The sequence below is a fragment of the Lithobates pipiens genome, unplaced genomic scaffold (assembly GCF_037356315.1).
Source record: "Lithobates pipiens isolate NorthernLeopardFrog02 unplaced genomic scaffold, aLitPip1_a1.2 Scaffold_18, whole genome shotgun sequence".
Classification (NCBI taxonomy): Eukaryota; Metazoa; Chordata; class Amphibia; order Anura; family Ranidae; genus Lithobates; species Lithobates pipiens.
This window is the reverse complement of record NW_027507758.1, coordinates 579,087,830-579,114,340: the sequence shown is the minus strand read 5'-3', so window position 1 is coordinate 579,114,340 and position 26,511 is coordinate 579,087,830. Positions and strand designations below refer to the sequence as shown.

The 26,511-nt window shown below is 45.5% G+C and overlaps 22 non-coding genes across 22 annotated transcripts; all 22 read left to right on the top strand.

Annotated features, from left to right (window-relative positions):
- The first annotated feature begins 8,059 nt into the window (after positions 1-8,059).
- TRNAQ-UUG (transfer RNA glutamine (anticodon UUG)) lies at positions 8,060-8,131 on the top strand. The gene has a single exon. It is a non-coding gene; the product is annotated as a tRNA-Gln (tRNA).
- An 893-nt stretch (positions 8,132-9,024) lies between these two features.
- Positions 9,025-9,096, top strand: TRNAQ-UUG (transfer RNA glutamine (anticodon UUG)). Its single transcript has one exon. It is a non-coding gene; the product is annotated as a tRNA-Gln (tRNA).
- Positions 9,097-10,450: 1,354 nt separating this feature from the next.
- On the top strand, positions 10,451-10,522 carry TRNAQ-UUG (transfer RNA glutamine (anticodon UUG)). Its single transcript has one exon. It is a non-coding gene; the product is annotated as a tRNA-Gln (tRNA).
- A 380-nt stretch (positions 10,523-10,902) lies between these two features.
- Positions 10,903-10,974, top strand: TRNAQ-UUG (transfer RNA glutamine (anticodon UUG)). The gene has a single exon. It is a non-coding gene; the product is annotated as a tRNA-Gln (tRNA).
- Positions 10,975-11,354: 380 nt separating this feature from the next.
- TRNAQ-UUG (transfer RNA glutamine (anticodon UUG)) lies at positions 11,355-11,426 on the top strand. Its single transcript has one exon. It is a non-coding gene; the product is annotated as a tRNA-Gln (tRNA).
- An 832-nt stretch (positions 11,427-12,258) lies between these two features.
- On the top strand, positions 12,259-12,330 carry TRNAQ-UUG (transfer RNA glutamine (anticodon UUG)). The gene has a single exon. It is a non-coding gene; the product is annotated as a tRNA-Gln (tRNA).
- A 1,805-nt stretch (positions 12,331-14,135) lies between these two features.
- TRNAQ-UUG (transfer RNA glutamine (anticodon UUG)) lies at positions 14,136-14,207 on the top strand. Its single transcript has one exon. It is a non-coding gene; the product is annotated as a tRNA-Gln (tRNA).
- An 831-nt stretch (positions 14,208-15,038) lies between these two features.
- Positions 15,039-15,110, top strand: TRNAQ-UUG (transfer RNA glutamine (anticodon UUG)). Its single transcript has one exon. It is a non-coding gene; the product is annotated as a tRNA-Gln (tRNA).
- A 1,354-nt stretch (positions 15,111-16,464) lies between these two features.
- TRNAQ-UUG (transfer RNA glutamine (anticodon UUG)) lies at positions 16,465-16,536 on the top strand. Its single transcript has one exon. It is a non-coding gene; the product is annotated as a tRNA-Gln (tRNA).
- A 380-nt stretch (positions 16,537-16,916) lies between these two features.
- On the top strand, positions 16,917-16,988 carry TRNAQ-UUG (transfer RNA glutamine (anticodon UUG)). Its single transcript has one exon. It is a non-coding gene; the product is annotated as a tRNA-Gln (tRNA).
- A 902-nt stretch (positions 16,989-17,890) lies between these two features.
- On the top strand, positions 17,891-17,962 carry TRNAQ-UUG (transfer RNA glutamine (anticodon UUG)). Its single transcript has one exon. It is a non-coding gene; the product is annotated as a tRNA-Gln (tRNA).
- A 379-nt stretch (positions 17,963-18,341) lies between these two features.
- Positions 18,342-18,413, top strand: TRNAP-UGG (transfer RNA proline (anticodon UGG)). The gene has a single exon. It is a non-coding gene; the product is annotated as a tRNA-Pro (tRNA).
- A 380-nt stretch (positions 18,414-18,793) lies between these two features.
- Positions 18,794-18,865, top strand: TRNAQ-UUG (transfer RNA glutamine (anticodon UUG)). The gene has a single exon. It is a non-coding gene; the product is annotated as a tRNA-Gln (tRNA).
- A 380-nt stretch (positions 18,866-19,245) lies between these two features.
- On the top strand, positions 19,246-19,317 carry TRNAQ-UUG (transfer RNA glutamine (anticodon UUG)). The gene has a single exon. It is a non-coding gene; the product is annotated as a tRNA-Gln (tRNA).
- A 1,353-nt stretch (positions 19,318-20,670) lies between these two features.
- On the top strand, positions 20,671-20,742 carry TRNAQ-UUG (transfer RNA glutamine (anticodon UUG)). Its single transcript has one exon. It is a non-coding gene; the product is annotated as a tRNA-Gln (tRNA).
- A 380-nt stretch (positions 20,743-21,122) lies between these two features.
- TRNAQ-UUG (transfer RNA glutamine (anticodon UUG)) lies at positions 21,123-21,194 on the top strand. The gene has a single exon. It is a non-coding gene; the product is annotated as a tRNA-Gln (tRNA).
- Positions 21,195-22,025: 831 nt separating this feature from the next.
- TRNAQ-UUG (transfer RNA glutamine (anticodon UUG)) lies at positions 22,026-22,097 on the top strand. The gene has a single exon. It is a non-coding gene; the product is annotated as a tRNA-Gln (tRNA).
- A 1,354-nt stretch (positions 22,098-23,451) lies between these two features.
- Positions 23,452-23,523, top strand: TRNAQ-UUG (transfer RNA glutamine (anticodon UUG)). Its single transcript has one exon. It is a non-coding gene; the product is annotated as a tRNA-Gln (tRNA).
- A 380-nt stretch (positions 23,524-23,903) lies between these two features.
- TRNAQ-UUG (transfer RNA glutamine (anticodon UUG)) lies at positions 23,904-23,975 on the top strand. The gene has a single exon. It is a non-coding gene; the product is annotated as a tRNA-Gln (tRNA).
- Positions 23,976-24,877: 902 nt separating this feature from the next.
- TRNAQ-UUG (transfer RNA glutamine (anticodon UUG)) lies at positions 24,878-24,949 on the top strand. Its single transcript has one exon. It is a non-coding gene; the product is annotated as a tRNA-Gln (tRNA).
- A 379-nt stretch (positions 24,950-25,328) lies between these two features.
- TRNAP-UGG (transfer RNA proline (anticodon UGG)) lies at positions 25,329-25,400 on the top strand. The gene has a single exon. It is a non-coding gene; the product is annotated as a tRNA-Pro (tRNA).
- A 380-nt stretch (positions 25,401-25,780) lies between these two features.
- TRNAQ-UUG (transfer RNA glutamine (anticodon UUG)) lies at positions 25,781-25,852 on the top strand. The gene has a single exon. It is a non-coding gene; the product is annotated as a tRNA-Gln (tRNA).
- The last annotated feature ends 659 nt before the right edge of the window (positions 25,853-26,511 follow it).

Genomic DNA, 26,511 nt, shown 5'->3' with positions numbered 1-26,511 from the left:
CTCATCTCTACTCTTCCACAGTGATTGCCAGCATCCCATTTTGGCCCCAAAGGCCTTGATTTCCTGTTCTCCCATTACTCACTCCAGAAACTCCAATTATGCTTGCACCATCTCTGGACCTCCTCCATCATAAACAGTTCCTGAACTCTTGTCCTGCAAAGAATACATCTGCGGGCCAGCAGTTTTGAAAGGCGTAGGACAGCGAGCCCAGTGTGCTAATCACAGATCATTTGTTCTCTCCTAAAGCCCACCACCAGGCAAACTTGCAGCAGATACATTAGTTTTGCCTTGGAGAGGTCTTTTTGACCTTTTCTCTCCCCCTGGTATGCAACATGTTCTGGAGTTGGTATCAGGTTAAGTGCTTTTAAGATTCAATTTTAATGGAGTTAAAGGGATAGGGGGCTTAACCTACGGACATATGTATCCAGCAAAATAGAGAGCAGTTGAGTCTGCCCCAAGGGTTCCATGGTGTAATGGTTAGCACTCTGGACTTTGAATCCAGCGATGCGAGTTCAAACCTCAGTGGGACCTTCCTTAGAGTCTCATTGCAGATTTCATCTTGGAATTTCAATTTGTTTCTTACGGCCACAAAGGCCAGTGACAGCAGAAGTTGTTGCTAACGTGGCTGGTTGTGAAAATAGTGAGCGTAGCCAGCCACCCAGATGTGCTAATCACAGATCATTTGTTATCTCCTAAAGGCCACTACCAGGCAAACCTGCAGCAGATACATTAGTTTTGACTTGGAGAGGTCTTTTTGACCTTTTCTCTCCCCCTGGTATGCAACATGTTCTGGAGTTGGTCTCAGGTTAAGTTCTTTTAAGATTCAAATGTAATGGAGTTAAAGGGATAGGGGGCTTAACCTACGGACATATGTATACAGCAAAATAGAGAGCGGTTGAACATGCCCAAGGGTTCCATGGTGTAATTGTTAGCTCTCTGGATTTTGAATCCAGCGATCCGAGTTCAAATCTCGGTGGGACCTTCATCAGAGTCTCATTGCTGATTTCATCTTGGAATTTTAATTTGTTTCTTACGGCCACAAAGGCCAATGACAGCAGAAGTTTTTGCTAACGTGGCTGGTTGTGAAAATAGTGAGCGTAGCCAGCCACCCAGATGTGCTAATCACAGATCATTTGTTATCTCCTATAGGCCACTACCAGGCAAACCTGCAGCAGATACATCAGTTTTGCCTTGGAGAGGTCTTTTTGACCTTTTCTCTCCCCCTGGTATGCAACATGTTCTGGAGTTGGTATCAGGTTAAGTTCTTTTAAGATTCAATTTTAATGGAGTTAAAGGGATAGGGGGCTTAACCTACGGACATATGTATCCAGCAAAATAGAGAGCAGTTGAGCATGCCCCAAGGGTTCCATGGTGTAATGGTTAGCACTCTGGTCTTTGAATCCAGCGATCCGAGTTCGAATCTCAGTGGGACCTTCTTTAGAGGCTCATTGCAGATTTCATCTTGGAATTTCAATTTGTGTCTTAAGGCCAATGACAGCAGAAGTTGTTGCTAATGTGGCTAGTTGTTAAAATTGTGAGTGTAGCCAGCTGCCCAGGTCCAGCCAATTGCCAAAGCATACTGATGACACAGAGAGCTGTATTTAAAGAGAATATCTGCAACCCTAAGTACTTTTACCAGGAACAGGAGGAAGAAGCTAAGTTGTCTTTTTTGCTCAGATTTAGCAAAACATGACAATTAGGGAAATTCATCTTATAGCCATTCCTCTCAACTCCATCTTTGTCAAAGTTTTCTGTCCAAAGACAAGTTTTCAAGTTCAGAGGATATGGATGCTTCACGCCACCTGTGGAATTTAACACTGGTGTATCTATTTCTCCCAGTTTCTTGCATCTTCAAAGTTCTCAACAGGCCTCATCTCTACTCTTCCACAGTGATTGCCAGCATCCCATTTTGGCCCCAAAGGCCTTGATTTCCTGTTCTCCCATTACTCACTCCAGAAACTCCAATTATGCTTGCACCATCTCTGGACCTCCTCCATCATAAACAGTTCCTGAACTCTTGTCCTGCAAAGAATACATCTGCGGGCCAGCAGTTTTGAAAGGCGTAGGCCAGCGAGCCCAGTGTGCTAATCACAGATCATTTGTTCTCTCCTAAAGCCCACCACCAGGCAAACTTGCAGCAGATACATTAGTTTTGCCTTGGAGAGGTCTTTTTGACCTTTTCTCTCCCCGTGGTATGCAACATGTTCTGGAGTTGGTCTCAGGTTAAGTTCTTTTAAGATTCAATTTTAATGGAGTTAAAGGGATAGGGGGCTTAACCTACGGACATATGTATACAGCAAAATAGAGAGCGGTTGAGCATGCCCAAGGGTTCCATGGTCTAATGGTTAGCACTCTGGACTTTGAATCCAGTGATCCGAGTTCAAATCTTGGTGGGACCTTCATCAGAGTCTCATTGCAGAATTCATCTTGGAATTTCAATTTGTTTCTTACGGCCGCAAAGGCCAGTGACAGCAGAAGTTGTTGCTAACGTGGCTGGTTGTGAAAATAGTGAGCGTAGCCAGCCACCCAGATGTGCTAATCACAGATCATTTGTAGTCAGAGTCTTCACTTGAAATGCGATAGTCCTAACTACTAAGACCTGAGGTGTGCCTTGGCCAGTCTGGTCAGTATGCCTAAAAGAGGGCATACCCTGAATGAAAAAGTATGAAATGTAAATGAAATAATGAAAAAAGGGGGAACGGGTGGGTGGGATCCCAGAAACAACCAACGAGGACCTGATGGAGGAGGAGGAGGGATATATATAGCCCTCAAACTCCTCCCACAAATGCAGGCTAGCCTGCGGCCAGCCTTCTAACTTGTAGTCAGAGTCTTCACTTGAAATGCGATAGTCCTAACTACTAAGACCTGAGGTGTGCCTTGGCCAGTCTGGTCAGTATGCCTAAAAGAGGGCAAAAAGAGACACAAAGTAGGTGTGATGTGAAGCTGCAATTAAAGGCCAGCAACAACCACCAGTCCTGATGGGACCTACCAAGTAACCTCTGATACAGATGAATACCCAGAAAGGGGTAAAGGATATGAGCTAGATTGGCAAGAAACCTGGACATGAGAATGAACTGACATGGTGAGAGGACGCATGGGGCAAAAGGAAGAAAGAGCTGACCAGGGGAATAATGCAGCGGAGGATCCGTGCTTGGAACCGACACTGTACCGTGTTATGGTAAGACCACCAACCCCTGGTGACCATCTATTCTAATTAATGGGGAAACGTACGTGAAGAAAAAGTGCCAAGCACACTTAAATGGCAACCGTGCCATGGGCAGGAGACAGGAATCTAATGCACCACGGATCCTGGCTGATCACTAGTAGCCGTACCAAAAGAGCTTCCCTGACTAACTGAATACGCCATGACCTAGCTTGAGAGGGTGAGCTGCAAAAAAGGACAGAATGACAGGAGTTTGTGGGGGCCTGAAATGCTGGTCACCTGCAGGATACTGGATAGTATAGGCAGATGAGGCCAAAAAAGCAGAGGCCATATGCAGCAAAAGCCAGAGACATGACCTGCGAACCTACCCCCCCTAGGTAGGCGTCCACGGAGAACTCTGAATAAAGAACCATAGGCCAGGCCGATCACCTAAGGACCAGGCTTGTCCCCCAGTCCCACATGCCACAGTGAAGATAACCCCATCACCTGCCGACGCCCTGAGAAGAGCAGGAGACGGGGGTCACAGCTGGCACTAGTGCATTAGCCAAGCGAGCTAAGGACCCCTCCATACTGTCTAACAATGTAGCACGGACGATGAGAGCACATTAAATACCGTATGAATCTGGGTTGAAAAATGATGCCGTGAAACATGTACTGCGCTGGTGGATGGAAGAGGTTGGGAAGAAATAGGGAATAACCACCTAAAGTACTGCCCTGCCCCCCCCCAGCTAAGGCCGGGAAAGGGGGACACCAGCGATAACTCAGCTATAGGTTTGATATAATCCCACCCCTATGATGGGGTGCTACCATGCACTGAAACCCCTATGCAGCAGTGGAGGATAAAAGAGAAAAGGCCACTACCGAAACGCCCAGCATGCCCTGAACTAAGGAAACACAAACTATAGAAAAGAGAACAGAAAACCAACACACGAAACACCCCTACGTACCTAACAAATATGAGGATGTGGTGCAGCAATGACAAGACCAACAGCGCGTGCAATGTGAACCTGATGATGACACAAACTAGTGTATTTAATGAGTGAGCCCGAGCAACCTGCGGCGCTAACACAGGTAATTAAAAACGAACACTCAGGGCTGATGTACCCACAGACCGTGGTGGGTAATAGTGAACGTGCACGTATGACGTATGGTATACAGGCGAGAAGATTGTGGGACGGCAATCAATTAAAAACGAAACCTCAGCCTGTATGGGTCCGTAGACGTGACAGACCCTGGATGTAAGCCCTAGCTGATAGAAATTCTACGACAGGAATGACACAAATGAAAAGCTATGACAAAACAACAGAGACAGGTAGCAAAACAACCCTCGAGCTAGCGAACCCACAGACCGTGGTGGGTAGACGTACAAGTGTAAAGAAATGAGTGTGCATCGGATGACATATGAAATACGGGCAAGAAGATTGTGGACAACAAACAATTAAAAATGAAACTTCAGCCCGTAAAGGTACGTAGACATGACAGATCCTGGATGTGAGTACTCACCGAAATGCAAAGACAGGAAAACTATGAACGAAATGCAATGTAGCAACATAAAGAAACACAGGTAGCAACATAAAGCCCCCCAGGCCAAGAGTACCCACAGACCGTGGCGGGTGGATGTATAAGCGTAATGAAGTGAACATGCATCGAAAGATGAATGGTATATGAGCGAGGAGATTGCGGTGAACAATCATAGAAAATAAAACCTCGACCCATATGGAACTGTAGACGTGACAGATCATGAGCTGTGGGCACTGCTAACTAACCCAGCTGTACGAAGAACACTGAAAGCGTGATGACATGAAAGGACGATGAAATGGCTATAGTGAATGCCGTGGCTGAACGGCACCGTCAAGCTATGACAGAACATGCTGGAGATGACCGCTATGACAGAAAATGAACAGAAACGCTAAAACATGAACGCAGATTATGCTGACAAACTGCTTATGATAGCACAAACTATGACAGGACTACAGGCTGGACCTGCTCTGCCTGGACAAAGCAGCGCCTGGACCGCACAGCGACTGGACCACGCCATGCATAACCTGTGAATTGCATGAGAACGGCAATTGCAAGTGAAACCGTAAAAAACGAGTATGAAACGTGCGTGAAAAACAAGCATGAGAACGACAAATCGGATGAGAACGTAAAACGAAATAAGAACGTAAAACGAAACGGGAACGTAAAACGAAATGGGAACGTAAATGAAATGGGAACGTAAAACTAAATGGGAACGTAAAACTAAATGGGAACGTGAAACTAAATGGGAACGTAAAACTAAATGGGAACGTAACTGCACGAGAACGTAAAACTAAACGAGAACATGACTTCATGAGAACGTAAAACGAAACAAGAACATGACTGCATGAGAACGTAACGAAACGAGAACGTAAACGAAACGAGGACGTAAAAGGAAACGAGAACCTAACTACATGAGAACGCAAAATGAAACGAGAACATGACTTCATGAGAACGTGAAAGGAAACAAGAACATAACTGCATGAGAACATGAACCGAAACGAGAACATGACTGCATGAGAACGTAATGAAACGAGAACGTGAAACGAACCGAAAACATGACGAAACGAGAACCTAACTACATGAGAACGTAAAAATGAAATGAGAACATAACTGCATGAGAACATAAACCGAAACAAGAACATGAGTGCATGAGAACATAAACCGAAACGAGAACATAACTGCATGAGAACGTAATGAAACGAGAACGTAAACTAACGAAACCGTAACCGAAACGAGAACCTAACTACACGAGAACGGAAGTGAAACGAGAACACGACTACAAGAGAACATGAACCGAAACGAGAACATAACTGCATGAGAACGAAAAAAGAAAACGAGAACATAACTGCATGAAAATGCAAATGCATGGAAACGCAACTGCATGAAGACGTAACCACTATGAGAACGTACTGGCTTAAGAACGTAAACGCTAAGAGAACGTGAATGACCCGCGACCGTAATCGCATAAGACCGCAAATGCATGAGACCGTAACGCATGAGAAAACCATAAATGCACAAGAACGTAAAATTGCATGAGTAAACCGGGAATAACATGAGAACAAGAATGGCACGAGAATATAAATAGCACAAGAACGCAACCTGCACAAGACTGCAAATTGTCCAAGAACGCAAATTGCACATAGAACGTGGAGCCCAGGCGGGGGGTGAACCCCGCCACGTGGAGCTCAGGCGGGGGGAGAACCCCGCCACGTGGAGCTCAGGCAGGGGGGAGAACCCCGCCACGTGGAGCTCAGGCAGGGGGGAGAACCCCGCCACGTGGAGCTCAGGCAGGGGGGAGAACCCCGCCACGTGGAGCTCAGGCAGGGGAGAGAACCCCGCCACGTGGAGCTCAGGCAGGGGGGAGAACCCCGCCACGTGGAGCTCAGGCAGGGGGGAGAACCCCGCCACGTGGAGCTCAGGCAGGGGGGAGAACCCCGCCACGTGGAGCTCAGGCAGGGGGGAGAACCCCGCCACGTGGAGCTCAGGCAGGGGGGAGAACCCCGCCACGTGGAGCCCAGGCAGGGGGGAGAACCCCGCCACATGGAGCTCAGGCAGGGGGGAGAACCCCGGGTTCAGGCGGGGGGAGAACCCCGCCACGTGGAGCTCAGGCGGGGGAGGCCCGCCACGTGGAGGTCAGGCGGGGGGGGCGGCTATTGGGTACTCAGCACTCTCTGGAGAACTGTTAATGATGGTGAAGCCTAATGCTGCTACAAATGACGGAGAGTTTCCTAACAGTTTTAGTAGTTATGAAAAATACGGAACAGCAAAAACCTGTTCCCTTCGTTGACGGCTCATGGATGTCTAAGCAATGGAATGGCACAGGAGTAGCACTGCATCCAGCTAAAAAGGAGGAGTCTAGGGCAGGGCAACTCCAAGCAATACGCAGTAAAGCTCACCTTGTTCACAGTGTTTAACAGATATCTGGGACAAAGGGATACATGACATGAAGATCCACTGGGGAGAGGCACAAGCAGGGGACAAAGGGGAGGCTTGGCAATGTGACACAAAGCCAAACATGACACTTGTCACTTCCAGAATTAGCATAACGCGACCTCCCCCAGCAGAAAGGAGGCAGGCGGGAGACACTGCTCCCCCGCAGCCACCAGGCGGACCAACCCCCCCCCCCCCGGCGGCTAGCGCATCCTCCCCCCTCCCCCCGGCGGAACACCGGGAGAAGGAGGCTGGCAGGAGAAACAGCTCCCCCGCAGCCACCTGGCAGGCTAGCGCGACCCCCCCTCCCCCCGGCGGGCAGCTCCCTCATGGCACCGGATCAGCCTGAGGAGAGGAGAGGAGCGGACGAGCGGCCAAACACCCCCCTCCCCCGACATGAACAACGGGAGGAGGGGGCGGGCAGCCCCCACGTGGAGCCGGATCCGCACGGAGGGGAGCAGACCAGTGGCCGAGTACCCCCGGCGGGAAGGTAGGAAGGTGGGCGGGCGGTCTCCCAGCCAGTGCCCGACATGAGCCCAGAGAGAGGAACGCCGCCATGACAGATGCAGGCAGCGGAAGTGACGTGAACTGAGCCAACCCCCCCACCTCCTATCCCAGAAACAACCAACGAGGACCTGATGGAGGAGGAGGAGGGATAGATATAGCCCTCAAACTCCTCCTACAAATGCAGGCTAGCCTGGGGCCAGCCTTCTAACTTGTTATCTCCTAAAGGCCACTACCAGGCAAACCTGCAGCAGATACATTAGTTTTGACTTGGAGAGGTCTTTTTGACCTTTTCTCTCCCCCTGGTATGCAACATGTTCTGGAGTTGGTCTCAGGTTAAGTTCTTTTAAGATTCAAATGTAATGGAGTTAAAGGGATAGGGGGCTTAACCTACGGACATATGTATCCAGCAAAATAGAGAGCAGTTTAGCACGCCCCAAGGGTTCCATGGTGTAATGGTTAGTACTCTGGACTTTGAATCCAGTGATCTGAGTTCAAATCTCGGTGGGACCTTCCTTAGAGGCTCATTGCAGATTTCATCTTGGAATTTCAATTTGTGTCTTAAGGCCAATGACAGCAGAAGTTGTTGCTAATGTGGCTAGTTGTGAAAATTGTGAGCGTAGCCAGCTGCCCAGGTCCAGCCAATTGCCAAAGCATACTGATGACACAGAGAGCTGTATTTAAAGAGAATATCTGCAACCCTAAGTACTTTTACCAGGAACAGGAGGAAGAAGCTAAGTTGTCTTTTTTGCTCAGATTTAGCAAAACATGACAATTAGGGAAATTCATCTTATAGCCATTCCTCTCAACTCCATCTTTGTCAAAGTTTTTTGTCCAAAGACAAGTTTTCAAGTTCAGAGGATATGGATGCTTCACGCCACCTGTGGAATTTAACACTGGTGTATCTATTTCTCCCAGTTTCTTGCATCTTCAAAGTTCTCAACAGGCCTCATCTCTACTCTTCCACAGTGATTGCCAGCATCCCATTTTGGCCCCAAAGGCCTTGATTTCCTGTTCTCCCATTACTCACTCCAGAAACTCCAATTATGCTTGCACCATCTCTGGACCTCCTCCATCATAAACAGTTCCTGAATTCTTGTCCTGCAAAGAATACATCTGCGGGCCAGCAGTTTTGAAAGGCGTAGGCCAGCGAGCCCAGTGTGCTAATCACAGATCATTTGTTCTCTCCTAAAGCCCACCACCAGGCAAACTTGCAGCAGATACATTAGTTTTGCCTTGGAGAGGTCTTTTTGACCTTTTCTCTCCCCGTGGCATGCAACATGTTCTGGAGTTGGTCTCAGGTTAAGTTCTTTTAAGATTCAATTTTAATGGAGTTAAAGGGATAGGGGGCTTAACCTACGGACATATGTATACAGCAAATTAGAGAGAGGTTGAGCATGCCCAAGGGTTCCATGGTGTAATGGTTAGCACTCTGGACTTTGAATCCAGTGATCCGAGTTCAAATCTCGGTGGGACCTTCATCAGAGTCTCATTGCAGATTTCATCTTGGAATTTCAATTTGTTTCTTACGGCCGCAAAGGCCAGTGACAGCAGAAGTTGTTGCTAACGTGGCTGGTTGTGAAAATAGTGAGCGTAGCCAGCCACCCAGATGTGCTAATCACAGATCATTTGTTATCTCCTAAAGGCCACTACCAGGCAAACCTGCAGCAGATACATTAGTTTTGACTTGGAGAGGTCTTTTTGACCTTTTCTCTCCCCCTGGTATGCAACATGTTCTGGAGTTGGTCTCAGGTTAAGTTCTTTTAAGATTCAAATGTAATGGAGTTAAAGGGATAGGGGGCTTAACCTACGGACATATGTATCCAGCAAAATAGAGAGCAGTTGAGCATGCCCCAAGGGTTCCATGGTGTAATGGTTAGCACTCTGGACTTTGAATCCAGCGATCCGAATTCAAATCTCGGTGGGACCTTCCTTAGAGGCTCATTGCAGATTTCATCTTGGAATTTCAATTTGTGTCTTACAGCCACAAAGGCCAATAACAGCAGAAGTTGTTGCTAATGTGGCTAGTTGTGAAAATTGTGAGCGTAGCCAGCTGCCCAGGTCCAGCCAATTGCCAAAGCATACTGATGACACAGAGATCTGTATTTAAAAAGAATATCTGCAACCCTAAGTACTTTTACCAGGAACAGGAGGAAGAAGCTAAGTTGTCTTTTTTGCTCAGATTTAGCAAAACATGACAATTAGGGAAATCCATCTTCTAGCCATTCCTCTCAACTCCATCTTTGTCAAAGTTTTCTGTCCAAAGACAAGTTTTCAAGTTCAGAGGATATGGATGCTTCACGCCACCTGTGGAATTTAACACTGGTGTATCTATTTCTCCCAGTTTCTTGCATCTTCAAAGTTCTCAACAGGCCTCATCTCTACTCTTCCACAGTGATTGCCAGCATCCCATTTTGGCCCCAAAGGCCTTGATTTCCTGTTCTCCCATTACTCACTCCAGAAACTCCAATTATGCCTGCACCATCTCTGGACCTCCTCCATCATAAACAGTTCCTGAACTCTTGTCCTGCCATGAATACATCTTCGGGCCAGCAGTTTTGAAAGGCGTAGGCCAGCGAGCCCAGTGTGCTAATCACAGATCATTTGTTCTCTCCTAAAGCCCACCACCAGGCAAACTTGCAGCAGATACATTAGTTTTGCCTTGGAGAGGTCTTTTTGACCTTTTCTCTCCCCGTGGTATGCAACATGTTCTGGAGTTGGTCTCAGGTTAAGTTCTTTTAAGATTCAATTTTAATGGAGTTAAAGGGATAGGGGGCTTAACCTACGGACATATGTATACAGCAAAATAGAGAGCGCTTGAGCATGCCCAAGGGTTCCATGGTGTAATGGTTAGCACTCTGGACTTTGAATCCAGTGATCCGAGTTCAAATCTCGGTGGGACCTTCATCAGAGTCTCATTGCAGATTTCATCTTGGATTTTCAATTTGTTTCTTACGGCCGCAAAGGCCAGTGACAGCAGAAGTTGTTGCTAACGTGGCTGGTTGTGAAAATAGTGAGCGTAGCCAGCCACCCAGATGTGCTAATCACAGATCATTTGTTATCTCCTAAAGGCCACTACCAGGCAAACCTGCAGCAGATACCTTAGTTTTGACTTGGAGAGGTCTTTTTGACCTTTTCTCTCCCCCTGGTATGCAACATGTTCTGGAGTTGGTCTCAGGTTAAGTTCTTTTAAGATTCAAATGTAATGGAGTTAAAGGGATAGGGGGCTTAACCTACGGACATATGTATCCAGCAAAATAGAGAGCAGTTTAGCACGCCCCAAGGGTTCCATGGTGTAATGGTTAGCACTCTGGACTTTGAATCCAGCGATCTGAGTTCAAATCTCGGTGGGACCTTCCTTAGAGGCTCATTGCAGATTTCATCTTGGAATTTCAATTTGTGTCTTACGGCCACAAAGGCCAATGACAGCAGAAGTTGTTGCTAATGTGGCTAGTTGTGAAAATTGTGAGCGTAGCCAGCCACCCAGATGTGCTAATCACAGATCATTTCTTATCTCCTAAAGGCCACTACCAGGCAAACCTGCAGCAGATACATTAGTTTTGACTTGGAGAGGTCTTTTTGACCTTTTCTCTCCCCCTGGTATGCAACATGTTCTGGAGTTGGTCTCAGGTTAAGTTCTTTTAAGATTCCATTTTAATGGAGTTAAAGGGATAGGGGGCTTAACCTACGGACATATGTATCCAGCAAAATAGAGAGCAGTTGAGCATGCCCCAAGGGTTCCATGGTGTAATGGTTAGCACTCTGGACTTTGAATCCAGCGATCCGAGTTCGAACCTCGGTGGGACCTTCTTTAGAGGCTCATTGCAGATTTCATCTTGGAATTTCAATTTGTGTCTTACGGCCACAAAGGCCAGTGACAGCAGAAGTTGTTGCTAACGTGGCTGGTTGTGAAAATAGTGAGCGTAGCCAGCCACCCAGATGTGCTAATCACAGATCATTTGTTATCTCCTAAAGGCCACTACCAGGCAAACCTGCAGCAGATACATTAGTTTTGACTTGGAGAGGTCTTTTTGACCTTTTCTCTCCCCCTGGTATGCAACATGTTCTGGAGTTGGTCTCAGGTTAAGTTCTTTTAAGATTCAAATGTAATGGAGTTAAAGGGATAGGGGGCTTAACCTACGGACATATGTATCCAGCAAAATAGAGAGCAGTTGAGCATGCCCCAAAGGTTCCATGGTGTAATGGTTAGCACTCTGCACTTTGAATCCAGCAATCCAAGTTCGAATCTCGGTGGGACCTTCTTTAGAGGCTCATTGCAGATTTCATCTTGGAATTTCAATTTGTGTCTTACGGCCACAAAGGCCAATGACAGCAGAAGTTGTTGCTAATGTGGCTGGTTGTGAAAATAGTGAGCGTAGCCAGCCACCCAGATGTGCTAATCACAGATCATTTGTTATCTCCTATAGGCCACTACCAGGCAAACCTGCAGCAGATACATTAGTTTTGCATTGGAGAGGTCTTTTTGACCTTTTGTCTCCCCCTGGTATGCAACATGTTCTGGAGTTGGTATCAGGTTAAGTTCTTTTAAGATTCAATTTTAATGGAGTTAAAGGGATAGGGGGCTTAACCTACGGACATATGTATCCAGCAAAATAGAGAGCAGTTGAGCATGCCCCAAGGGTTCCATGGTGTAATGGTTAGCACTCTGGACTTTGAATCCAGCGATCTGAGTTCGAATCTCGGTGGGACCTTCTTTAGAGGCTCATTGCAGATTTCATCTTGGAATTTCAATTTGTGTCTTACGGCTACAAAGGCCAATGACAGCAGAAGTTGTTGCTAATGTGGCTAGTTGTGAAAATTGTGAGCGTAGCCAGCTGCCCAGGTCCAGCCAATTGCCAAAGCATACTGATGACACAGAGAGCTGTATTTAAAAAGAATATCTGCAACCCTAAGTACTTTTACCAGGAACAGGAGGAAGAAGCTAAGTTGTCTTTTTTGCTCAGATTTAGCAAAACATGACAATTAGGGAAATTCATCTTCTAGCCATTCCTCTCAACTCCATCTTTGTCAAAGTTTTCTGTCCAAAGACAAGTTTTCAAGTTCAGAGGATATGGATGCTTCACGCCACCTGTGGAATTTAACACTGGTGTATCTATTTCTCCCAGTTTCTTGCATCTTCAAAGTTCTCAACAGGCCTCATCTCTACTCTTCCACAGTGATTGCCAGCATCCCATTTTGGCCCCAAAGGCCTTGATTTCCTGTTCTCCCATTACTCACTCCAGAAACTCCAATTATGCTTGCACCATCTCTAGACCTCCTCCATCATAAACAGTTCCTGAACTCTTGTCCTGCAAAGAATACATCTGCGGGCCAGCAGTTTTGAAAGGCGTAGGCCAGCGAGCCCAGTGTGCTAATCACAGATCATTTGTTCTCTCCTAAAGCCCACCACCAGGCAAACTTGCAGCAGATACATTAGTTTTGCCTTGGAGAGGTCTTTTTGACCTTTTCTCTCCCCCTGGTATGCAACATGTTCTGGAGTTGGTCTCAGGTTAAGTTCTTTTAAGATTCAATTTTAATGGAGTTAAAGGGATAGGGGGCTTAACCTACGGACATATGTATACAGCAAAATAGAGAGCGGTTGAGCATGCCCAAGGGTTCCATGGTGTAATGGTTAGCACTCTGGACTTTGAATCCAGTGATCCGAGATCAAATCTTGGTGGAACCTTCATCAGAGTCTCATTGCAGATTTCATCTTGGAATTTCAATTTGTTTCTTACGGCCACAAAGGCCAGTGACAGCAGAAGTTGTTGCTAACGTGGCTGGTTGTGAAAATAGTGAGCGTAGCCAGCCACCCAGATGTGCTAATCACAGATCATTTGTTATCTCCTAAAGGCCACTACCAGGCAAACCTGCAGCAGATACATTAGTTTTGACTTGGAGAGGTCTTTTTGACCTTTTCTCTGCCCCTGGTATGCAACATGTTCTGGAGTTGGTCTCAGGTTAAGTTCTTTTAAGATTCAATTTTAATGGAGTTAAAGGGATAGGGGGCTTAACCTACGGACATATGTATACAGCAAAATAGAGAGCAGTTGAGCATGCCCAAGGGTTCCATGGTGTAATGGTTAGCACTCTGGACTTTGAATCCAGCGATCTGAGTTCGAACCTCGGTAGGACCTTCTTTAGAGGCTCATTGCAGATTTCATCTTGGAATTTCAATTTGTGTCTTACGGCCACAAAGGCCAGTGACAGCAGAAGTTGTTGCTAACGTGGCTGGTTGTGAAAATAGTGAGCGTAGCCAGCCACCCAGATGTGCTAATCACAGATCATTTGTTATCTCCTAAAGGCCACTACCAGGCAAACCTGCAGCAGATACATTAGTTTTGCCTTGGAGAGGTCTTTTTGGCCTTTTCTCTCCCCCTGGTATGCAACATGTTCTGGAGTTGGTATCAGGTTAAGTTCTTTTAAGATTCAATTTTAATGGAGTTAAAGGGATAGGGGGCTTAACCTACGGACATATGTATCCAGCAAAATAGAGAGCAGTTGAGCAGGCCCCAATGGTTCCATGGTGTAATGGTTAGCACTCTGGACTTTGAATCCAGCGATCCGAGTTCGAATCTCGGTGGGACCTTCTTTAGAGGCTCATTGCAGATTTCATCTTGGAATTTCAATTTGTGTCTTACGGCCACAAAGGCCAATGACAGCAGAAGTTGTTGCTAATGTGGCTGGTTGTGAAAATAGTGAGCGTAGCCAGCCACCCAGATGTGCTAATCACAGATCATTTGTTATCTCCTATAGGCCACTACCAGGCAAACCTGCAGCAGATACATTAGTTTTGCCTTGGAGAGGTCTTTTTGACCTTTTGTCTCCCCCTGGTATGCAACATGTTCTGGAGTTGGTATCAGGTTAAGTTCTTTTAAGATTCAATTTTAATGGAGTTAAAGGGATAGGGGGCTTAACCTACGGTCATATGTATACAGCAAAATAGAGAGCAGTTGAGCATGCCCAAGGGTTCCATGGTGTAATGGTTAGCACTCTGGACTTTGAAACCAGTGATCCGAGATCAAACCTCGGTGGAACCTTCATCAGAGTCTCATTGCAGATTTCATCTTGGAATTTCAATTTGTTTCTTACGGCCACAAAGGCCAGTGACAGCAGAAGTTGTTGCTAACGTGGCTGGTTGTGAAAATAGTGAGCGTAGCCAGCCACCCAGATGTGCTAATCACAGATCATTTGTTATCTCCTAAAGGCCACTACCAGGCAAACCTGCAGCAGATACATTAGTTTTGACTTGGAGAGGTCTTTTTGACCTTTTCTCTCCCCCTGGTATGCAACATGTTCTGGAGTTGGTCTCAGGTTAAGTTCTTTTAAGATTCAAATGTAATGGAGTTAAAGGGATAGGGGGCTTAACCTACGGACATATGTATCCAGCAAAATAGAGAGCAGTTGAGCATGCCCCAAGGGTTCCATGGTGTAATGGTTAGCACTCTGGACTTTGAATCCAGCGATCCGAGTTCGAATCTCGGTGGGACCTTCTTTAGAGGCTCATTGCAGATTTCAACTTGGAATTTCAATTTGTGTCTTACGGCTACAAAGGCCAATGACAGCAGAAGTTGTTGCTAATGTGGCTAGTTGTGAAAATTGTGAGCGTAGCCAGCTGCCCAGGTCCAGCCAATTGCCAAAGCATACTGATGACACAGAGAGCTGTATTTAAAAAGAATATCTGCAACCCTAAGTACTTTTACCAGGAACAGGAGGAAGAAGCTAAGTTGTCTTTTTTGCTCAGATTTAGCAAAACATGACAATTAGGGAAATTCATCTTCTAGCCATTCCTCTCAACTCCATCTTTGTCAAAGTTTTCTGTCCAAAGACAAGTTTTCAAGTTCAGAGGATATGGATGCTTCACGCCACCTGTGGAATTTAACACTGGTGTATCTATTTCTCCCAGTTTCTTGCATCTTCAAAGTTCTCAACAGGCCTCATCTCTACTCTTCCACAGTGATTGCCAGCATCCCATTTTGGCCCCAAAGGCCTTGATTTCCTGTTCTCCCATTACTCACTCCAGAAACTCCAATTATGCTTGCACCATCTCTAGACCTCCTCCATCATAAACAGTTCCTGAAGTCTTGTCCTGCAAAGAATACATCTGCGGGCCAGCAGTTTTGAAAGGCGTAGGACAGCGAGCCCAGTGTGCTAATCACAGATCATTTGTTCTCTCCTAAAGCCCACCACCAGGCAAACTTGCAGCAGATACATTAGTTTTGCCTTGGAGAGGTCTTTTTGACCTTTTCTCTCCCCCTGGTATGCAACATGTTCTGGAGTTGGTCTCAGGTTAAGTTCTTTTAAGATTCAATTTTAATGGAGTTAAAGGGATAGGGGGCTTAACCTACGGACATATGTATACAGCAAAATAGAGAGCAGTTGAGCATGCCCAAGGGTTCCATGGTGTAATGGTTAGCACTCTGGACTTTGAATCCAGTGATCCGAGATCAGATCTCGGTGGAACCTTCATCAGAGTCTCATTGCAGATTTCATCTTGGAATTTCAATTTGTTTCTTACGGCCACAAAGGCCAGTGACAGCAGAAGTTGTTGCTAACGTGGCTGGTTGTGAAAATAGTGAGCGTAGCCAGCCACCCAGATGTGCTAATCACAGATCATTTGTTATCTCCTAAAGGCCACTACCAGGCAAACCTGCAACAGACACATTAGTTTTGACTTGGAGAGGTCTTTTTGACCTTTTCTCTCCCCCTGGTATGCAACATGTTCTGGAGTTGGTATCAGGTTAAGTTCTTTTAAGATTCAATTTTAATGGAGTTAAAGGGATAGGCGGCTTAACCTACGGACATATGTATACAGCAAAATAGAGAGCAGTTGAGCATACCCCAAGGGTTCCATGGTGTAATGGTTAGCACTCTGGACTTTGAATCCAGCGATCCGAGTTCGAATCTCGGTGGGACCTTCTTTAGAGGCTCATTGCAGATTTCATCTTGGAATTTCAATATGTGTCTTACGGCCACAAAGGCCAATGACAGCAGAAGTTGTTGCTAATGTGGCTGGTTGTGAAAATAGTGAGCGTAGCCAGCCACCCAGATGTGCTAATCACAGATCATTTGTTATCTCCTATAGGCCACTACCAGGCAAACCTGCAGCAGATACATTAGTTTTGCCTTGGAGAGGTCTTTTTGACCTTTTGTCTCCCCCTGGTATGCAACATGTTCTGGAGTTGGTATCAGGTTAAGTTCTTTTAAGATTCAATTTTAATGGAGTTAAAGGGATAGGCGGCTTAACCTACGGACATATGTATCCAGCAAAATAGAGAGCAGTTGAGCATGCCCCAAGGGTTCCATGGTGTAATGGTTAGCACTCTGGACTTTGAATCCAGCGATCCGAGTTCGAATCTCGGTGGGACCTTCTTTAGAGGCTCATTGCAGATTTCATCTTGGAATTTCAATTTGTGTCTTACGGCTACAAAGGCCAATGACAGCAGAAGTTGTTGCTAATGTGGCTAGTTGTGAAAATTGTGAGCGTAGCCAGCTGCCCAGGTCCAGCCAATTGCCAAAGCATACTGATGACACAGAGAGCTGTATTTAAAAAGAATATCTGCAACCCTAAGTACTTTTACCAGGAACAGGAGGAAGAAGCTAAGTTGTCTTTTTTGCTCAGATTTAGCAAAACATGACAATTAGGGAAATTCATCTTCTAGCCATTCCTCTCAACTCCATCTTTGTCAAAGTTTTCTGTCCAAAGACAAGTTTTCAAGTTCAGAGGATATGGATGCTTCACGCCACCTGTGGAATTTAACACTGGTGTATCTATTTCTCCCAGTTTCTTGCATCTTCAAAGTTCTCAACAGGCCTCATCTCTACTCTTCCACAGTGATTGCCAGCATCCCATTTTGGCCCCAAAGGCCTTGATTTCCTGTTCTCCCATTACTCACTCCAGAAACTCCAATTATGCTTGCACCATCTCTGGACCTCCTCCATCATAAACAGTTCCTGAAGTCTTGTCCTGCAAAGAATACATCTGCGGGCCAGCAGTTTTGAAAGGCGTAGGACAGCGAGCCCAGTGTGCTAATCACAGATCATTTGTTCTCTCCTAAAGCCCACCACCAGGCAAACTTGCAGCAGATACATTAGTTTTGCCTTGGAGAGGTCTTTTTGACCTTTTCTCTCCCCCTGGTATGCAACATGTTCTGGAGTTGGTCTCAGGTTAAGTTCTTTTAAGATTAAATTTTAATGGAGTTAAAGGGATAGGGGGCTTAACCTACGGACATATGTATACAGCAAAATAGAGAGCAGTTGAGCAAGCCCAAGGGTTCCATGGTGTAATGGTTAGCACTCTGGACTTTGAATCCAGTGATCCGAGATCAAATCTCGGTGGAACCTTCATCAGAGTCTCATTGCAGATTTCATCTTGGAATTTCAATTTGTTTCTTACGGCCACAAAGGCCAGTGACAGCAGAAGTTGTTGCTAACGTGGCTGGTTGTGAAAATAGTGAGCGTAGCCAGCCACCCAGATGTGCTAATCACAGATCATTTGTTATCTCCTAAAGGCCACTACCAGGCAAACCTGCAGCAGATACATTAGTTTTGACTTGGAGAGGTCTTTTTGACCTTTTCTCTCCCCCTGGTATGCAACATGTTCTGGAGTTGGTCTCAGGTTAAGTTCTTTTAAGATTCAATTTTAATGGAGTTAAAGGGATAGGGGGCTTAACCTATGGACATATGTGTACAGCAAAATAGAGAGCAGTTGAGCATGCCCAAGGGTTCCATGGTGTAATGGTTAGCACTCTGGACTTGGAATCCAGCGATCTGATTTCGAATCTCGGTGGGACCTTCCTTAGAGGCTCATTGCAGATTTCATCTTGGAATTTCAATTTGTGTCTTACGGCCACAAAGGCCAGTGACAGCAGAAGTTGTTGCTAACGTGGCTGGTTGTGAAAATAGTGAGCGTAGCCAGCCACCCAGATGTGCTAATCACAGATCATTTGTTATCTCCTAAATGCCACTACCAGGCAAACCTGCAGCAGATACATTAGTTTTGACTTGGAGAGGTCTTTTTGACCTTTTCTCTCCCCCTGGTATGCAACATGTTCTGGAGTTAGTCTCAGGTTAAGTTCTTTTAAGATTCAAATGTAATGGAGTTAAAGGGATAGGGGGCTTAACCTACGGACATATGTATCCAGCAAAATAGAGAGCAGTTGAGCATGCCCCAAGGGTTCCATGGTGTAATGGTTAGCACTCTGGACTTTGAATCCAGCGATCCGAGTTCGAATCTCGGTGGGACCTTCATCAGAGTCTCATTGCAGATTTCATCTTGGAATTTCAATTTGTTTCTTACGGCCACAAAGGCCAGTGACAGCAGAAGTTGTTGCTAACGTGGCTGGTTGTGAAAATAGTGAGCGTAGCCAGCCACCCAGATGTGCTAATCACAGATCATTTGTTATCTCCTAAAGGCCACTACCAGGCAAACCTGCAGCAGATACATTAGTTTTGACTTGGAGAGGTCTTTTTGACCTTTTCTCTCCCCCTGGTATGCAACATGTTCTGGAGTTAGTCTCAGGTTAAGTTCTTTTAAGATTCAAATGTAATGGAGTTAAAGGGATAGGGGGCTTAACCTACGGACATATGTATCCAGCAAAATAGAGAGCAGTTGAGCATGCCCCAAGGGTTCCATGGTGTAATGGTTAGCACTCTGGACTTTGAATCCAGCGATCCGAGTTCGAATCTCGGTGGGACCTTCTTTAGAGGCTCATTGCAGATTTCATCTTGGAATTTCAATTTGTGTCTTACGGCTACAAAGGCCAATGACAGAAGAAGTTGTTGCTAATGTGGCTAGTTGTGAAAATTGTGAGCGTAGCCAGCTGCCCAGGTCCAGCCAATTGCCAAAGCATACTGATGACACAGAGAGCTGTATTTAAAAAGAATATCTGCAACCCTAAGTACTTTTACCAGGAACAGGAGGAAGAAGCTAAGTTGTCTTTTTTGCTCAGATTTAGCAAAACATGACAATTAGGGAAATTCATCTTCTAGCCATTCCTCTCAACTCCATCTTTGTCAAAGTTTTCTGTCCAAAGACAAGTTTTCAAGTTCAGAGGATATGGATGCTTCACGCCACCTTTGGAATTTAACACTGGTGTATCTATTTCTCCCAGTTTCTTGCATCTTCAAAGTTCTCAACAGGGCTCATCTCTACTCTTCCACAGTGATTGCCAGCATCCCATTTTGGCCCCAAAGGCCTTGATTTCCTGTTCTCCCATTACTCACTCCAGAAACTCCAATTATGCTTGCACCATCTCTAGACCTCCTCCATCATAAACAGTTCCTGAACTCTTGTCCTGCAAAGAATACATCTGCGGGCCAGCAGTTTTGAAAGGCGTAGGACAGCGAGCCCAGTGTGCTAATCACAGATCATTTGTTCTCTCCTAAAGCCCACCACCAGGCAAACTTGCAGCAGATACATTAGTTTTGCCTTGGAGAGGTCTTTTTGACCTTTTCTCTCCCCCTGGTATGCAACATGTTCTGGAGTTGGTCTCAGGTTAAGTTCTTTTAAGATTCAATTTTAATGGAGTTAAAGGGATAGGGGGCTTAACCTACGGACATATGTATACAGCAAAATAGAGAGCGGTTGAGCATGCCCAAGGGTTCCATGGTGTAATGGTTAGCACTCTGGACTTTGAATCCACTGATCCAAGTTCAAATCTCGGTGGAACCTTCATCAGAGTCTCATTGCAGATTTCATCTTGGAATTTCAATTTGTTTCTTACGGCCACAAAGGCCAGTGACAGCAGAAGTTGTTGCTAACGTGGCTGGTTGTGAAAATAGTGAGTGTAGCCAGCCACCCAGATGTGCTAATCACAGATCATTTGTTATCTCCTAAAGGCCACTACCAGGCAAACCTGCAGCAGATACATTAGTTTTGACTTGGAGAGGTCTTTTTGACCTTTTCTCTGCCCCTGGTATGCAACATGTTCTGGAGTTGGTCTCAGGTTAAGTTCTTTTAAGATTCAATTTTAATGGAGTTAAAGGGATAGGGGGCTTAACCTACGGACATATGTATACAGCAAAATAGAGAGCAGTTGAGCATGCCCAAGGGTTCCATGGTGTAATGGTTAGCACTCTGGACTTTGAATCCAGCGATCTGAGTTCGAACCTCGGTGGGACCTTCCTTAGAGGCTCATTGCAGATTTCATCTTGGAATTTCAATTTGTTTCTTACGGCCACAAAGGCCAGTGACAGCAGAAGTTGTTGCTAACGTGGCTGGTTGTGAAAATAGTGAGCGTAGCCAGCCACCCAGATGTGCTAATCACAGATCATTTGTTATCTCCTAAAGGCCACTACCAGGCAAACCTGCAGCAGATACATTAGTTTTGCCTTGGAGAGGTCTTTTTGGCCTTTTCTCTCCCCCTGGTATGCAACATGTTCTGGAGTTGGTATCAGGTTAAGTTCTTTTAAGATTCAATTTTAATGGAGTTAAAGGGATAGGGGGCTTAACCTACGGACATATGTATCCAGCAAAATAGAGAGCAGTTGAGCAGGCCCCAATGGTTCCATGGTGTAATGGTTAGCACTCTGGACTTTGAATCCAGCGATCCGAGTTCGAATCTCGGTGGGACCTTCTTTAGAGGCTCATTGCAGATTTCATCTTGGAATTTCAATTTGTGTCTTACGGCCACAAAGGCCAATGACAGCAGAAGTTGTTGCTAATGTGGCTGGTTGTGAAAATAGTGAGCGTAGCCAGCCACCCAGATGTGCTAATCACAGATCATTTGTTATCTCCTATAGGCCACTACCAGGCAAACCTGCAGCAGATACATTAGTTTTGCCTTGGAGAGGTCTTTTTGACCTTTTGTCTCCCCCTGGTATGCAACATGTTCTGGAGTTGGTATCAGGTTAAGTTCTTTTAAGATTCAATTTTAATGGAGTTAAAGGGATAGGGGGCTTAACCTACGGTCATATGTATACAGCAAAATAGAGAGCAGTTGAGCATGCCCAAGGGTTCCATGGTGTAATGGTTAGCACTCTGGACTTTGAAACCAGTGATCCGAGATCAAACCTCGGTGGAACCTTCATCAGAGTCTCATTGCAGATTTCATCTTGGAATTTCAATTTGTTTCTTACGGCCACAAAGGCCAGTGACAGCAGAAGTTGTTGCTAACGTGGCTGGTTGTGAAAATAGTGAGCGTAGCCAGCCACCCAGATGTGCTAATCACAGATCATTTGTTATCTCCTAAAGGCCACTACCAGGCAAACCTGCAGCAGATACATTAGTTTTGACTTGGAGAGGTCTTTTTGACCTTTTCTCTCCCCCTGGTATGCAACATGTTCTGGAGTTGGTCTCAGGTTAAGTTCTTTTAAGATTCAAATGTAATGGAGTTAAAGGGATAGGGGGCTTAACCTACGGACATATGTATCCAGCAAAATAGAGAGCAGTTGAGCATGCCCCAAGGGTTCCATGGTGTAATGGTTAGCACTCTGGACTTTGAATCCAGCGATCCGAGTTCGAATCTCGGTGGGACCTTCTTTAGAGGCTCATTGCAGATTTCAACTTGGAATTTCAATTTGTGTCTTACGGCTACAAAGGCCAATGACAGCAGAAGTTGTTGCTAATGTGGCTAGTTGTGAAAATTGTGAGCGTAGCCAGCTGCCCAGGTCCAGCCAATTGCCAAAGCATACTGATGACACAGAGAGCTGTATTTAAAAAGAATATCTGCAACCCTAAGTACTTTTACCAGGAACAGGAGGAAGAAGCTAAGTTGTCTTTTTTGCTCAGATTTAGCAAAACATGACAATTAGGGAAATTCATCTTCTAGCCATTCCTCTCAACTCCATCTTTGTCAAAGTTTTCTGTCCAAAGACAAGTTTTCAAGTTCAGAGGATATGGATGCTTCACGCCACCTGTGGAATTTAACACTGGTGTATCTATTTCTCCCAGTTTCTTGCATCTTCAAAGTTCTCAACAGGCCTCATCTCTACTCTTCCACAGTGATTGCCAGCATCCCATTTTGGCCCCAAAGGCCTTGATTTCCTGTTCTCCCATTACTCACTCCAGAAACTCCAATTATGCTTGCACCATCTCTAGACCTCCTCCATCATAAACAGTTCCTGAAGTCTTGTCCTGCAAAGAATACATCTGCGGGCCAGCAGTTTTGAAAGGCGTAGGACAGCGAGCCCAGTGTGCTAATCACAGATCATTTGTTCTCTCCTAAAGCCCACCACCAGGCAAACTTGCAGCAGATACATTAGTTTTGCCTTGGAGAGGTCTTTTTGACCTTTTCTCTCCCCCTGGTATGCAACATGTTCTGGAGTTGGTCTCAGGTTAAGTTCTTTTAAGATTCAATTTTAATGGAGTTAAAGGGATAGGGGGCTTAACCTACGGACATATGTATACAGCAAAATAGAGAGCAGTTGAGCATGCCCAAGGGTTCCATGGTGTAATGGTTAGCACTCTGGACTTTGAATCCAGTGATCCGAGATCAGATCTCGGTGGAACCTTCATCAGAGTCTCATTGCAGATTTCATCTTGGAATTTCAATTTGTTTCTTACGGCCACAAAGGCCAGTGACAGCAGAAGTTGTTGCTAACGTGGCTGGTTGTGAAAATAGTGAGCGTAGCCAGCCACCCAGATGTGCTAATCACAGATCATTTGTTATCTCCTAAAGGCCACTACCAGGCAAACCTGCAACAGACACATTAGTTTTGACTTGGAGAGGTCTTTTTGACCTTTTCTCTCCCCCTGGTATGCAACATGTTCTGGAGTTGGTATCAGGTTAAGTTCTTTTAAGATTCAATTTTAATGGAGTTAAAGGGATAGGCGGCTTAACCTACGGACATATGTATACAGCAAAATAGAGAGCAGTTGAGCATGCCCCAAGGGTTCCATGGTGTAATGGTTAGCACTCTGGACTTTGAATCCAGCGATCCGAGTTCGAATCTCGGTGGGACCTTCTTTAGAGGCTCATTGCAGATTTCATCTTGGAATTTCAATATGTGTCTTACGGCCACAAAGGCCAATGACAGCAGAAGTTGTTGCTAATGTGGCTGGTTGTGAAAATAGTGAGCGTAGCCAGCCACCCAGATGTGCTAATCACAGATCATTTGTTATCTCCTATAGGCCACTACCAGGCAAACCTGCAGCAGATACATTAGTTTTGCCTTGGAGAGGTCTTTTTGACCTTTTGTCTCCCCCTGGTATGCAACATGTTCTGGAGTTGGTATCAGGTTAAGTTCTTTTAAGATTCAATTTTAATGGAGTTAAAGGGATAGGCGGCTTAACCTACGGACATATGTATCCAGCAAAATAGAGAGCAGTTGAGCATGCCCCAAGGGTTCCATGGTGTAATGGTTAGCACTCTGGACTTTGAATCCAGCGATCCGAGTTCGAATCTCGGTGGGACCTTCTTTAGAGGCTCATTGCAGATTTCATCTTGGAATTTCAATTTGTGTCTTACGGCTACAAAGGCCAATGACAGCAGAAGTTGTTGCTAATGTGGCTAGTTGTGAAAATTGTGAGCGTAGCCAGCTGCCCAGGTCCAGCCAATTGCCAAAGCATACTGATGACACAGAGAGCTGTATTTAAAAAGAATATCTGCAACCCTAAGTACTTTTACCAGGAACAGGAGGAAGAAGCTAAGTTGTCTTTTTTGCTCAGATTTAGCAAAACATGACAATTAGGGAAATTCCTCTTCTAGCCATTCCTCTCAACTCCATCTTTGTCAAAGTTTTCTGTCCAAAGACAAGTTTTCAAGTTCAGAGGATATGGATGCTTCACGCCACCTGTGGAATTTAACACTGGTGTATCTATTTCTCCCAGTTTCTTGCATCTTCAAAGTTCTCAACAGGCCTCATCTCTACTCTTCCACAGTGATTGCCAGCATCCCATTTTGGCCCCAAAGGCCTTGATTTCCTGTTCTCCCATTACTCACTCCAGAAACTCCAATTATGCTTGCACCATCTCTGGACCTCCTCCATCATAAACAGTTCCTGAAGTCTTGTCCTGCAAAGAATACATCTGCGGGCCAGCAGTTTTGAAAGGCGTAGGACAGCGAGCCCAGTGTGCTAATCACAGATCATTTGTTCTCTCCTAAAGCCCACCACCAGGCAAACTTGCAGCAGATACATTAGTTTTGCCTTGGAGAGGTCTTTTTGACCTTTTCTCTCCCCCTGGTATGCAACATGTTCTGGAGTTGGTCTCAGGTTAAGTTCTTTTAAGATTAAATTTTAATGGAGTTAAAGGGATAGGGGGCTTAACCTACGGACATATGTATACAGCAAAATAGAGAGCAGTTGAGCAAGCCCAAGGGTTCCATGGTGTAATGGTTAGCACTCTGGACTTTGAATCCAGTGATCCGAGATCAAATCTCGGTGGAACCTTCATCAGAGTCTCATTGCAGATTTCATCTTGGAATTTCAATTTGTTTCTTACGGCCACAAAGGCCAGTGACAGCAGAAGTTGTTGCTAACGTGGCTGGTTGTGAAAATAGTGAGCGTAGCCAGCCACCCAGATGTGCTAATCACAGATCATTTGTTATCTCCTAAAGGCCACTACCAGGCAAACCTGCAGCAGATACATTAGTTTTGACTTGGAGAGGTCTTTTTGACCTTTTCTCTCCCCCTGGTATGCAACATGTTCTGGAGTTGGTCTCAGGTTAAGTTCTTTTAAGATTCAATTTTAATGGAGTTAAAGGGATAGGGGGCTTAACCTATGGACATATGTGTACAGCAAAATAGAGAGCAGTTGAGCATGCCCAAGGGTTCCATGGTGTAATGGTTAGCACTCTGGACTTGGAATCCAGCGATCTGAGTTCGAATCTCGGTGGGACCTTCCTTAGAGGCTCATTGCAGATTTCATCTTGGAATTTCAATTTGTGTCTTACGGCCACAAAGGCCAGTGACAGCAGAAGTTGTTGCTAACGTGGCTGGTTGTGAAAATAGTGAGCGTAGCCAGCCACCCAGATGTGCTAATCACAGATCATTTGTTATTTCCTAAAGGCCACTACCAGGCAAACCTGCAGCAGATACATTAGTTTTGACTTGGAGAGGTCTTTTTGACCTTTTCTCTCCCCCTGGTATGCAACATGTTCTGGAGTTAGTCTCAGGTTAAGTTCTTTTAAGATTCAAATGTAATGGAGTTAAAGGGATAGGGGGCTTAACCTACGGACATATGTATCCAGCAAAATAGAGAGCAGTTGAGCATGCCCCAAGGGTTCCATGGTGTAATGGTTAGCACTCTGGACTTTGAATCCAGCGATCCGAGTTCGAATCTCGGTGGGACCTTCTTTAGAGGCTCATTGCAGATTTCATCTTGGAATTTCAATTTGTGTCTTACGGCTACAAAGGCCAATGACAGCAGAAGTTGTTGCTAATGTGGCTAGTTGTGAAAATTGTGAGCGTAGCCAGCTGCCCAGGTCCAGCCAATTGCCAAAGCATACTGATGACACAGAGAGCTGTATTTAAAAAGAATATCTGCAACCCTAAGTACTTTTACCAGGAACAGGAGGAAGAAGCTAAGTTGTCTTTTTTGCTCAGATTTAGCAAAACATGACAATTAGGGAAATTCATCTTCTAGCCATTCCTCTCAACTCCATCTTTGTCAAAGTTTTCTGTCCAAAGACAAGTTTTCAAGTTCAGAGGATATGGATGCTTCACGCCACCTGTGGAATTTAACACTGGTGTATCTATTTCTCCCAGTTTCTTGCATCTTCAAAGTTCTCAACAGGCCTCATCTCTACTCTTCCACAGTGATTGCCAGCATCCCATTTTGGCCCCAAAGGCCTTGATTTCCTGTTCTCCCATTACTCACTCCAGAAACTCCAATTATGCTTGCACCATCTCTAGACCTCCTCCATCATAAACAGTTCCTGAACTCTTGTCCTGCAAAGAATACATCTGCGGGCCAGCAGTTTTGAAAGGCATAGGACAGCGAGCCCAGTGTG